Here is a 9999-nt window from a genome sequence, read left to right as displayed (position 1 = left end):
CTTTAGGGACCCGAGAGTCCTAGCACAAGACGAGCCAGAGGCCGATGAGGCCAAGGGAAAGGAAGCCCTATGACAACAGCACGTGATGATGAAATGTAACTCATTAAAGGAACTTAGGGCCAAAGCAGTCAGGAGGATGCTCGAGAGGCTCAGCAAGTCTAGAGAAGGAAGCAGACTGCCAGGTGACTGTGGCTACAGCTCTGGCCCTGAAGGCGAGCTCCTCGGGGGAAAGAGCCGTGATGACGTCAAGTCGAGGAAGGCAGATAACGCAAAGTTCACAAGAATGTGGAGATGGGTCGGAACTGCCCTGCCCGGCAAAGGCTCTGGTGAGGCTGAAGAGAAACCCTCTCCCTTTACTTCCAGGGAGCCCGTCCCACTACAGACCTCTCTGCTAAGCTGACATCAGATTGCCTCCTGTGATAGTAAAGGATTTTCCCCTTCTCCCAACCAAGCAGCCCCGACACTTAGCTTTTGGAAGACAAGCGGACAAAATCCATCCTCGGTCAGACGTGGACGTTGAGATGTTCTCAATGTGTGTGCTTCGGTGCTGCCGCTTCCAAGCTGTGGCTACAAGCCTCCTCAGGGTACCTAAAGCAAAACAGAAAAGGTGACTATTGCCCTCAAAAACAGTAATCCCCAGGACTCCTCCGCACCCCTGCCCCAGCTCACCTCAAGTCCTGATTTGACTCCAGAGGCCGCCCGGAAGATACCTGCAAAAAGAAAATGTACACACTTAGCAGGCTGCTGCATAATGCTCACCTAGGAATCAGCCTGCCTAAACCCCGAGTCACCTGCCCTCCTCTCTTCCTCGGCATGCCTAGGGCAGCAACAGCACCTGCAAAGAAACAAAGCAGAAAAGCATGCTAAGATACTGTGAAAACACAACCTCCCAACCCTGACAAGTATGCCACACTGATACCTTAAGCTTGAACCCACCTGGCATGGGCATGCTGGGCTAGGATAGATGGCAAGCAGTCCATCTAAAATAAAAAGAGGAATAATACATACTTCGAGCTGCACTAGAAACTGAGACCTCAGCAATACCACCTGCTTTGGTACCCTACTCAATGCTCACCTTGCCCACTCAGTCTTGACAGTTGCTCTCTGCCTTGACTTCCTAAAAGTAAAGAAAGAGCAGAGCTGTAGCAGCCACCATCTATGCTCCCTCTGCAGAGACAAACAGTGACTGACCTTCACAGGGGAATCCCCTCACCGGGAATGGATGGTTCTGCCCAGGATTTATCATTCTGCAACTAAAAGAAAGTTAGGATGCAAGTCAAAGGCCTGCAGGATAACTTATGGGCTCCAGGTATCCTGTGTCCACCTACAAATCCCATCTAGAATCCAACTACACCCCACATTACAAATTCCAAGTCCCCGGGACTTCTCCTATTGCACCAGGCTATGCGGCAGGGCAGAGCAGCAGCTCCGGCAGAAATGTGTGCTGACACCCGTGACACAGGACAGACAGGACGTGACAAACAAAGGGCACAAGACACAGACAGCAATCTCTTAGCAAGGAAAATGGCTGCAAGGACTGAGAGAATGCAAAAGCAGATGACTGAGCTGAGACTGATGGTGAGCTGATGAGGCTCAGAGAACCCTGGAGGAAGAAGATGCTAAACTGAATGATTTATTCCAAAAACTGCAAAGATGGATGCCCGAGAATCCTACAGTCACAATCCTCTCCCTAACCTCACATCCTTACAAGTCCTAATCTGCTGTAATGGATCATTGCGGAGCATGGCTGTCTGTACAGCTCAGATCAAGACCTGACAAGACATCTGACTGGATGCTTCTAAAGAGAGATGCATTTCTGATGCCTGTGTGAGCTCCCAGGCCAAAAGTTCTATGGCATGGGTGCCAGGGCAAGGAACGCTGAGATCACGCATGCTAGGAAAGGTTTCTGACAGGCCCCTCACAGAGCTAGGAGACATGAGGTATCCAGAAAACACATAATACACAAAAGACAAGTGACAGGAGACACACCGGGACTGCTCTGCCCTGCTGCGCACCTCAGCACTGTGATCAAAAGGGAGACTTTGCTTTTATGGGGCCTAAGGGGCCGCCTCATGGACACCCCCCCACCTCCAAAGCAGACTCAAAACCCCCTCCCAGTAATTCCCAACCCAGCACCCTGCTTTCATCCCCACTACTGTGTCGTAGCCCACTACTTATCTCTCAGACATCAGGGGATGCCAGTCTCAGATGCAATGAAAGGCCACCTCATCAGCTGGGAAGGTCCTGCTGGCATTGGGCTGGTGTCTCTCAGACAGCTGTAGTAAAGAAAAGCAAACATCAGTGCCCGATCTTGGCACCGCATCGGCCAAAACCCCACAAGTCTCCTACTCACCGCGCTCCTAAGAAGGCCCAGAACCTCCTAACCCTGACTCTCTGCCACACATGCAATGCATCTGCACCTGAAAGAAAGTCAGAACATATGTCAAACACCACCAGGATAACTCACAAGCTGCAAACACCTTATGTCAATCTAGGAATAGCATCTAGAGCCCAAGTACAGTCCACATTACAAATTCCAACTCCCCATGGTTTGTCCTACTGCAGCAGGCCTTGCAGCAGGGCAGAACAGCTCCGGCACAAATGTGTGCAGACACCCGTGACACAGAACGTGACAAACAGGGGGACATTAAACACGACACATCATGCTTGTGGTGAGGGCCTCGAGGGGAAAAGGCAAAAGGGACCCCAAAGACACACTAGGTAACACAGGACACCAGACAACACAACACAGACCAGAGCTGTTCTGCACTGCCCGCCTGAAAGCTGCCATCAAAAATAGAGCCTCTCCCTTTAGCTGTCCTAAGAGGCCCTTGGAGAAGGTTGCTTTTCCCTCTGCTAATTTTTAAACCCGTCCCAAGAACTCCCAACCCACTACTCTCCCATCTGCAGGCCGTGGCCCCCGACTTATCTTTTGGATGAACAGTGATGGGAATCTGTTGGGGGATGGGTAGATATAAGTTTAATTGTGTTAGGAACTCACGTCTTAAAAAAGGAACTCACTAGGCCGCGGCAAAATGTCTAGTATGGACAACATTGTAAACAGACCAGTGAAGAGATTTTTGCTTTTATTTCTAGCACATCAGTCTCAGAATACAAAAAGGAGACATGACAGCTCACTGATTTACTCCAAAATGTCTCCTCCAGGAGGGCTCATACAGCAATACATAAAATCATCTCAATCTAGAGTTCAGCCAATCACACACAGAAAACACATATTGACAAGCATTCTATCCAATCTCACAAAGTATACGTAATCGTAGCTAAAACAAAGACTGGTTCATAAGAGACAATGAACAGAGCTCTATTCATGCTAACTTTCTAAAGATATACATTAAATAACCTTGTTGCCATCCTAAAACCAATTCTACAGAGACCTATTGTTATTTGGGAAACTTTTCTGCTTGCATGGGAAACTTTTCTGCTTGCATTTGCAATGCTAACAAAACTTCAGTCTGAGGCCTATACTTTTTTAACCATTTCCTAAAAACCCACTAAGCTTATGGATTCCAACATTTCCCCCTCTCTGTTTGACTTAGAAGCTTTCATTTTTTTGTCGCTTACTACTTGCGTTTCATAGTTCTATTGCAAAATTTCTGCTTATTATCTGTTGAAGACTTATTTTCACTAAACTGAAGTATTGCTATATTACGGCACAGCAACTTAATGTTGTGAAAACTTAATTCTTGAAAGAGATATGATTTACGTTCGGCAACAGTTACAAGTTATTGTTCGAAAAACTGGTCGATTTTAAGGCTTTAATTTAAAACTTTCGTTTATGTCAATACTCTCATCTACTGCTTTCGTGAGATTTTGTACACTCTCTGTGCTTCTACCTTTTAATTCTCTTGCTTGAATGACAAAAACTTTTCGGAGTGTTTTGTTCATCATTCGCTGAATACAACAGAGTATACAAGGTACTTCTATCAATATCAGTATTAGAACACTTAATACGTAAAGACTTATCTTGCAAAGTTGCTTTAGCTAAGGTGCAAAATTCTAACTTTGAAACAAATCATCTAACTAGGAACTTCTATCTTCTTTAATTTGGGCTGTTAGATTTTTTAATTTTGGAATGCTTTTGTGAATGGATTTAGAATGATCAGACAAATTCATACAACACAATCTTTCAAATTCTTCACAACTATGTCTTTGTGCTAGTAAAAGAAAATCAATGGCTGCTCTGTTTTGAAGAGTAGCATGTCTAATACTATCAACATCGGTTAACATATCACTGATTGCAGAGGATGTGGCATTAGCTTGTTTGCTCAGCTAATATCTAACTCGATCTAATTGTCTCAATGCTACTGCTGAAGCTAATTGGGGTAAAAATATACTTGCTGAAACTTTTCTGGCGGCATTCTAAGGCATAAAATCACTCTGACAGTTCTCATCATAATGAGGAACAGCTCTCGTTCTCCTTTGTTTCTTTTTCATCACTGCTTTTGCAGTAGGGGCAATTATAGTGAGCATACTAATGCTACAAGGGTTACCTTCAAGGTGAGCTGGAATGCTTTGCTAAGCTCTGTCTCTGCAAATGAACTAATACTCTTTCGGCAATTGCTGTGGATATTGATCTGTTTTTGGAACCACATCTTAACTGTTGGAAACATTACACTAAAAATTCAAATTTTTATATGCAAAATAATGAGGAGTAACACTGAACTTTGGGGGATCACTTTTTCACCAGGCACTAGTCATGAAAGAAAGTAAAACAAAAATTTATGGTCAAAGAACTAAGGATTTCCAATTCTTGAGATTCAGATGCTGTCTTAAGGAGTTTTTTGGACTAAATGTTTTAATTAAAGGAAGGACTGTTTCCATTGTCAATTCTACTTAGTTTACTATTAGATTGTTTTTTGATCAAAGGCAACTCTTTTACTGGCACACTAACGAGACAGGTTGAAAAAGGCTTTTCTGGTTCTGAATTAGACAGACATATAGTATCTGATCTGGCAGCTTTGGCTAAGGTCACTCAAACATTCGTCTTTGGTTGATCTACAGGTAAATCTGCACGACAAAAAACTATTAAAATCAAACAAAACAAGTATACTCTCTTCCAAGAACTCCATCTCCATCTCTTTCAAGAACTAAGTTTTGGCAGAATTCTTTCTAAACAAAAACAATAACTTAAGTTTTTTCCAAAAATTAGCTTTTTTAAACAAACATTCAGCATTCAATTAGCATACTCATAAATGACATTGGTACAAAATCAGAGTTCATGGGTTCTACCGATGCACAAAGAACGTCAGGCACAAGAGGCATCAGGCGAGACCCGGGATCCTTCGATTTGGTTCACGTCTGCGTACTTGCTTCTTCGGTTCTGGGCTCGACAACAGGTTCTGAAGTGCGATATGGTTTGACGTTTTTGGCAGGAACTCACTTAATTCCAGCACCTGTGGAGACAAAAGCATACTCTTTCTCTAAATTATTAATCAAAATGGACCTTCACTTGAAAAACGTACATAGCCTTACTCAGTCTCATCTGTGGGGTGCTCTCCGTTCCCCCTCTCTGTTGATCTAATATGCGTTTTAGGGTTTGATGTGTTCTTTCAATGATTGCTTGGCTTGTGGGAGAGTGGGGAATACCAAAAATGTGTCAAACACCTTATTCATTTAAAAATGTGGCCAATTTTTGAGATATGTATGTGGGACTGTTGTCAGTTTTTACTTCTTGGGGTATACTCAATGAAGCAAAAGCTTGCAGGAAATGATGACAGGCATGGCTGCTAGTTTTACCTGTGTGAAGGGAAGCAAAAACTGCACCAGAGAATGTGTCTATGGAAACATGAATATTTTTAAATTTACTAAAAGAAGGATATTTAGTAACATCTGTTTGCTACAACTGTAGGCTTTGTAAGCCTCGGGGGTTGATTGCTCTTGTAGAAACAGGAGGTTGTACTAATTGACAGTCAGGGCAAGTATGAATGATAGCTTTAGCTTGACTTTTAGTGATTTGGAACATTCGCATGAGTGCTTGTGCATTTTGGTGGAAAAAGGCATGACTCAATTTTGCTTGTTCAAAAATGTTTGGCAATCAGTTAGAAATGACCATTGTCAACTTGTCTGCTATTGCATTTCCTTCCACTAAAAATCTAGAAATTAGGGAAGAATGCGCTCTAATGTGAGAAACAAAATATGGATTAGTTCTATATTGCAAAGTTGTAAAAAGACATGAAAGCTAACGATGTAAAGTTTCATTACTAACATCCTTTAAAACTGAACTAGCAACATAAGCAAAGTCTGTGACTAAATTAAGAGGTTGATGGAAAAGCTGAAAACTCAAAGTGATGAGGTTGTCTTCTTTGAAGAGTTGATAGTCTTCTTTGAAGAGATGATGTCTCAGCCAATTTTTTTTTCTCTGTATCTATAGATTGACAAACAACAGAAGAACTATGTTTTTGCTTAACTGAAAAAGAGTTCTCTGGAACTACAATTTTTTGAGTGGAAGTAGCTACTTCAGCTTCTACTTCAGGCTTAACAGAATCTCATTCAGGTTTCAGTGTCTTTGCACAAACCATTTTAGGAAGTACAATCACTTTTTCATTTTCATCTTTTACACATTTTGTCTCATCTCTTTTACAATAGTCACATATTTTTACATTAACAGAACAACACGAAGAAAAGTCTGAAAGAGTCTCATTTTTTCTTAGAGAGAGAGAAGGAGGATTTTTTTCAACAGAGTTCAAAGCAATAGTGTCACTATTTCAAACAACACTTGTTACATTCTCTGATACACACACAGTCTCTGGTTTACTGGAATTTAAAGAGACAGAGCCAGAAGCTTTGTTATCTGAGTCTAAGTTGATCTTATTATTATCAGTTTGTTTAAAACACTTTAACAGAGCTCTACAAATTGGCATAAGTTCTCTTAAGCTTTCATCTTTTTTGAGAGAGACTAGATTATAGATTCTCCAGTTTATCTGATCTCAAAAATGAAAAGTAAAAGTAGACTGCAAATTTAAATCTTGCGTATTCGCCTTAACCCAGATAAGTAAGTTTTTAAGCTCAAATTTTAAAATTTCAGAGTGACCTTTTTTTTGTTACATTGTCTCTAATTGATGAAAAACATCCCATTCAACTTTTGATAAATTCGTTCTCATTTTTGTGTTCTTTTAATAATTTTCTTTTTCTCTGTATTTCTTCACAACGTCACTCAAGCGCGCTCCTGAGATAAGTTACAATTTTCTTGGCTTCGGCGGGAGAGATGATATAGTGTCCTCCTGGTTAACACTTGGGTCTCTGCGGCTGGTACATCCACGATTTTTCTTTTTTCTTCTTCTATTCTACGTCCTCAAACGGGGCACCATTTGTTGGGGGATGGGTAGATATAAGTCTAATTGTGTCAGAAACCCACGTCTTAAAAAAGGAACCCACTAGGCCGCGGCAAAATGTCCAGTATGGACAACATTGTAAACAGACCAGTGAAGAGATTTTTGCTTTTATTATTAGCACATCAGTCTCAGAATACAAAAAGGAGACATGACAGCTCACTGATTTACTCCAAAATGTCTCCTCCAGGAGGGCTCATACAGCAATACATAAAATCATCTCAATCTAGAGTTCAGCCAATCACACACAGAAAACACATATTGACAAGTATTCTATCCAATCTCACAAAGTATACGTAATCGTAGCTAAAACAAAGACTGGTTCATAAGAGACAATGAACAGAGCTCTATTCATGCTAACTTTCTAAAGATATACATTAAATAACCTTGTTGCCATCCTAAAACCAATTCTACAGAGACCTATTGTTATTTGGGAAACTTTTCTGCTTGCATGGGAAACTTTTCTGCTTGCATTTGCAATGCTAACAAAACTTCAGTCTGAGGCCTATACTTTTTTAACCATTTCCTAAAAATCCACTAACCTTATGGATTCCAACAGGAATCCACATTGCACCTGAAATGAGTCTACCTCAGAGGGCCTTGTGATCGCCTGGGAGCCTCTCGGTCAGCTACAATAAAGAAAACCAAAACCAAAGTATGAGTCCAGAGTTACGCGGGCCAAATCCCAGCAAGGCAGCTACTTGCCCTCTCCTGGGTGTGCCTGGCTCCTTCAGGCTCCAGCTTCATCCTGATTCCAAGGCTGAGGCCTTTATTAGGAGTAGCACCTGGGTTAGAGAAAGGCAAAGTTAAATGGCAGTGCAGTGGATGACCTTGTGTGCTGTAAGACATGGGAATGCCTCTGCTAGGCTTCTGAAAGCCTTGGGGGCGGGGGTCCTCAAATAAACACCCTTTCTCACCCTGCTGTCTGCAAACCTCCCCCCACCCACAATAACTCCTAACTGGATACCTGCTCACCCTCCCTCTCCTAATCACAACCCTCAACTCACCTGAAGTCTCAATCTCAAACATCATCCTTCACACTGGGCAGATGCCTCTTGTTACATGATGAATCGGCTGAAAAATTGTTGTGCTTGAGAGCTGAGCAATAACAACTACTTCTCTGCACTGCTCACCTTGACTGCTGGTATCCAGAGTTACTTCCTAAAAAGTAAGACAAAGAACAGAGCTGTAACAGAGTCACCACATACACTTCTGCTGCAGAGACAAATGGGGCCTCACCTGCTTAGGGGGAATCCCCTCACCTGGGTTGCGGACCTCTGGCACAGATTTAATCCATCTGAATCTGAAAAACAAGTTAGGACAAGAGTCACACTGTTGCAGGATAACTTAAGAGCTCCAGATATCTTGTGTCCATCTACAAATCCCATCTAGAGTCCAACTGCACCCCACATTACAAATTCCAAGTCCCCGGGACTTCTCCTATTGCACCAGGCTATGCGGCAGGGCACAGCAGCTCCGGCACAAATGTGTGCTGACACCCGTGACACAGGACAGACAGGATGTGACAAACAAAGGGCACAAGACACAGACAGCAATCTCTTAGCAAGGAAAATGGCTGCAAGGACTGAGAGAATGCAAAAGGAGATGACTGAGCTGAGACCGATGGTGAGCTGATGAGGCTCAGAGAACCCTGGAGGAAGAAGATGCTAAACTGAATGATTTGTTCCAAGAACAGCAAAGATGGATGCCCAAGAATCCTATGGTCAGAATCCTCTACCTAACCTCCTATTATTACAAGCCCTAATCCGCCATAATGGATCCTGGTGGGGCATAGCTGTCCATACAGCTCAGAACAAGATGTGAAAAGACATCTGACTGGATGCTTCCAAAGAGAGCTTTTGACTGGGGAGCTCAGACAGGTATCAGAATCGCATCTATGGCCTGGGTGCCAGGCCAAGGAATGCAGAGATCACAGATGCTAAGAAGGATGCCTAGGTTTCTGACAGGCCTCTCAAAGGCCTAAGGTAAAAGACATGAGCTACCCAAACAACACATTATGCACAATTGACAAGTGACACAAAACACACCGGGACTGCTCTGCCCTGCTGCACACCTCAGCACTGTGCTCAAAAGTGAGACTTTGCTTTTATGGGGCCTAAGGGGCCACTTCATGAACACCCTCCACCTCCAAAGCTGAATCAAAAACCCCTCCCAGTAATTCCCAAACCAGCACCCAGTTTTCATCCCCTCTGTGGGTCTTAGCCCTCTACTTATCTCTCAGATATCTGGGGATGCAGGTCCACATCATGTACAATAGATGGTGGCCTCTACATCTCAGAAGTTCCTGCTGGCACTGTTGTTGAACAACAACTCCTGTTGTTTCGTAGTCAGCTACATTAAAGAAAACCAAATATCAATGCATGACCTCAGCAGCACACTGGCCAAAACCCAACAATTCTGCTACTCACCATTGTCCTAAGAATGCCCAGCACAGAAATAGGAACAGATGCTTAGTGTTGCAGCAGAGAGACTTGAGCAATAACAACTGCTTCTGTAAGCTACTCAATGCTCACCTTGCCCATCTCACCTTCACTGCTGATATCCAGCTTTACTTCCTAAAAAGGAAAAGAACAGCGCTGTAACAGAGTCACACTTTACACTCCCCCTGCAGAGACAAACAGTGACTGAC

General features: G+C 43.0%; 1 long non-coding RNA gene across 1 annotated transcript; it reads right to left on the bottom strand.

Moving 5' to 3' along the window:
* Positions 1 to 441: 441 nt before the first annotated feature.
* On the bottom strand, positions 442 to 997 carry LOC128945899 (uncharacterized). The gene is made up of 4 exons (XR_008483901.1): positions 937 to 997; positions 792 to 835; positions 670 to 710; positions 442 to 588 (listed from the first exon to the last, which is right to left on the bottom strand). It is a non-coding gene; the product is annotated as an uncharacterized LOC128945899 (long non-coding RNA).
* Positions 998 to 9999: the final 9002 nt, after the last annotated feature.

The sequence above is a fragment of the Melozone crissalis genome, unplaced genomic scaffold, assembly GCF_028551555.1.
Source record: "Melozone crissalis strain CALT ecotype California unplaced genomic scaffold, PUWL_Pcris_2 ptg000068l_1, whole genome shotgun sequence".
Classification (NCBI taxonomy): domain Eukaryota; kingdom Metazoa; phylum Chordata; class Aves; order Passeriformes; family Passerellidae; genus Melozone; species Melozone crissalis.
Note: the sequence above shows the minus strand (reverse complement) of the source record. Positions and strands in the feature narration are given on the sequence as shown.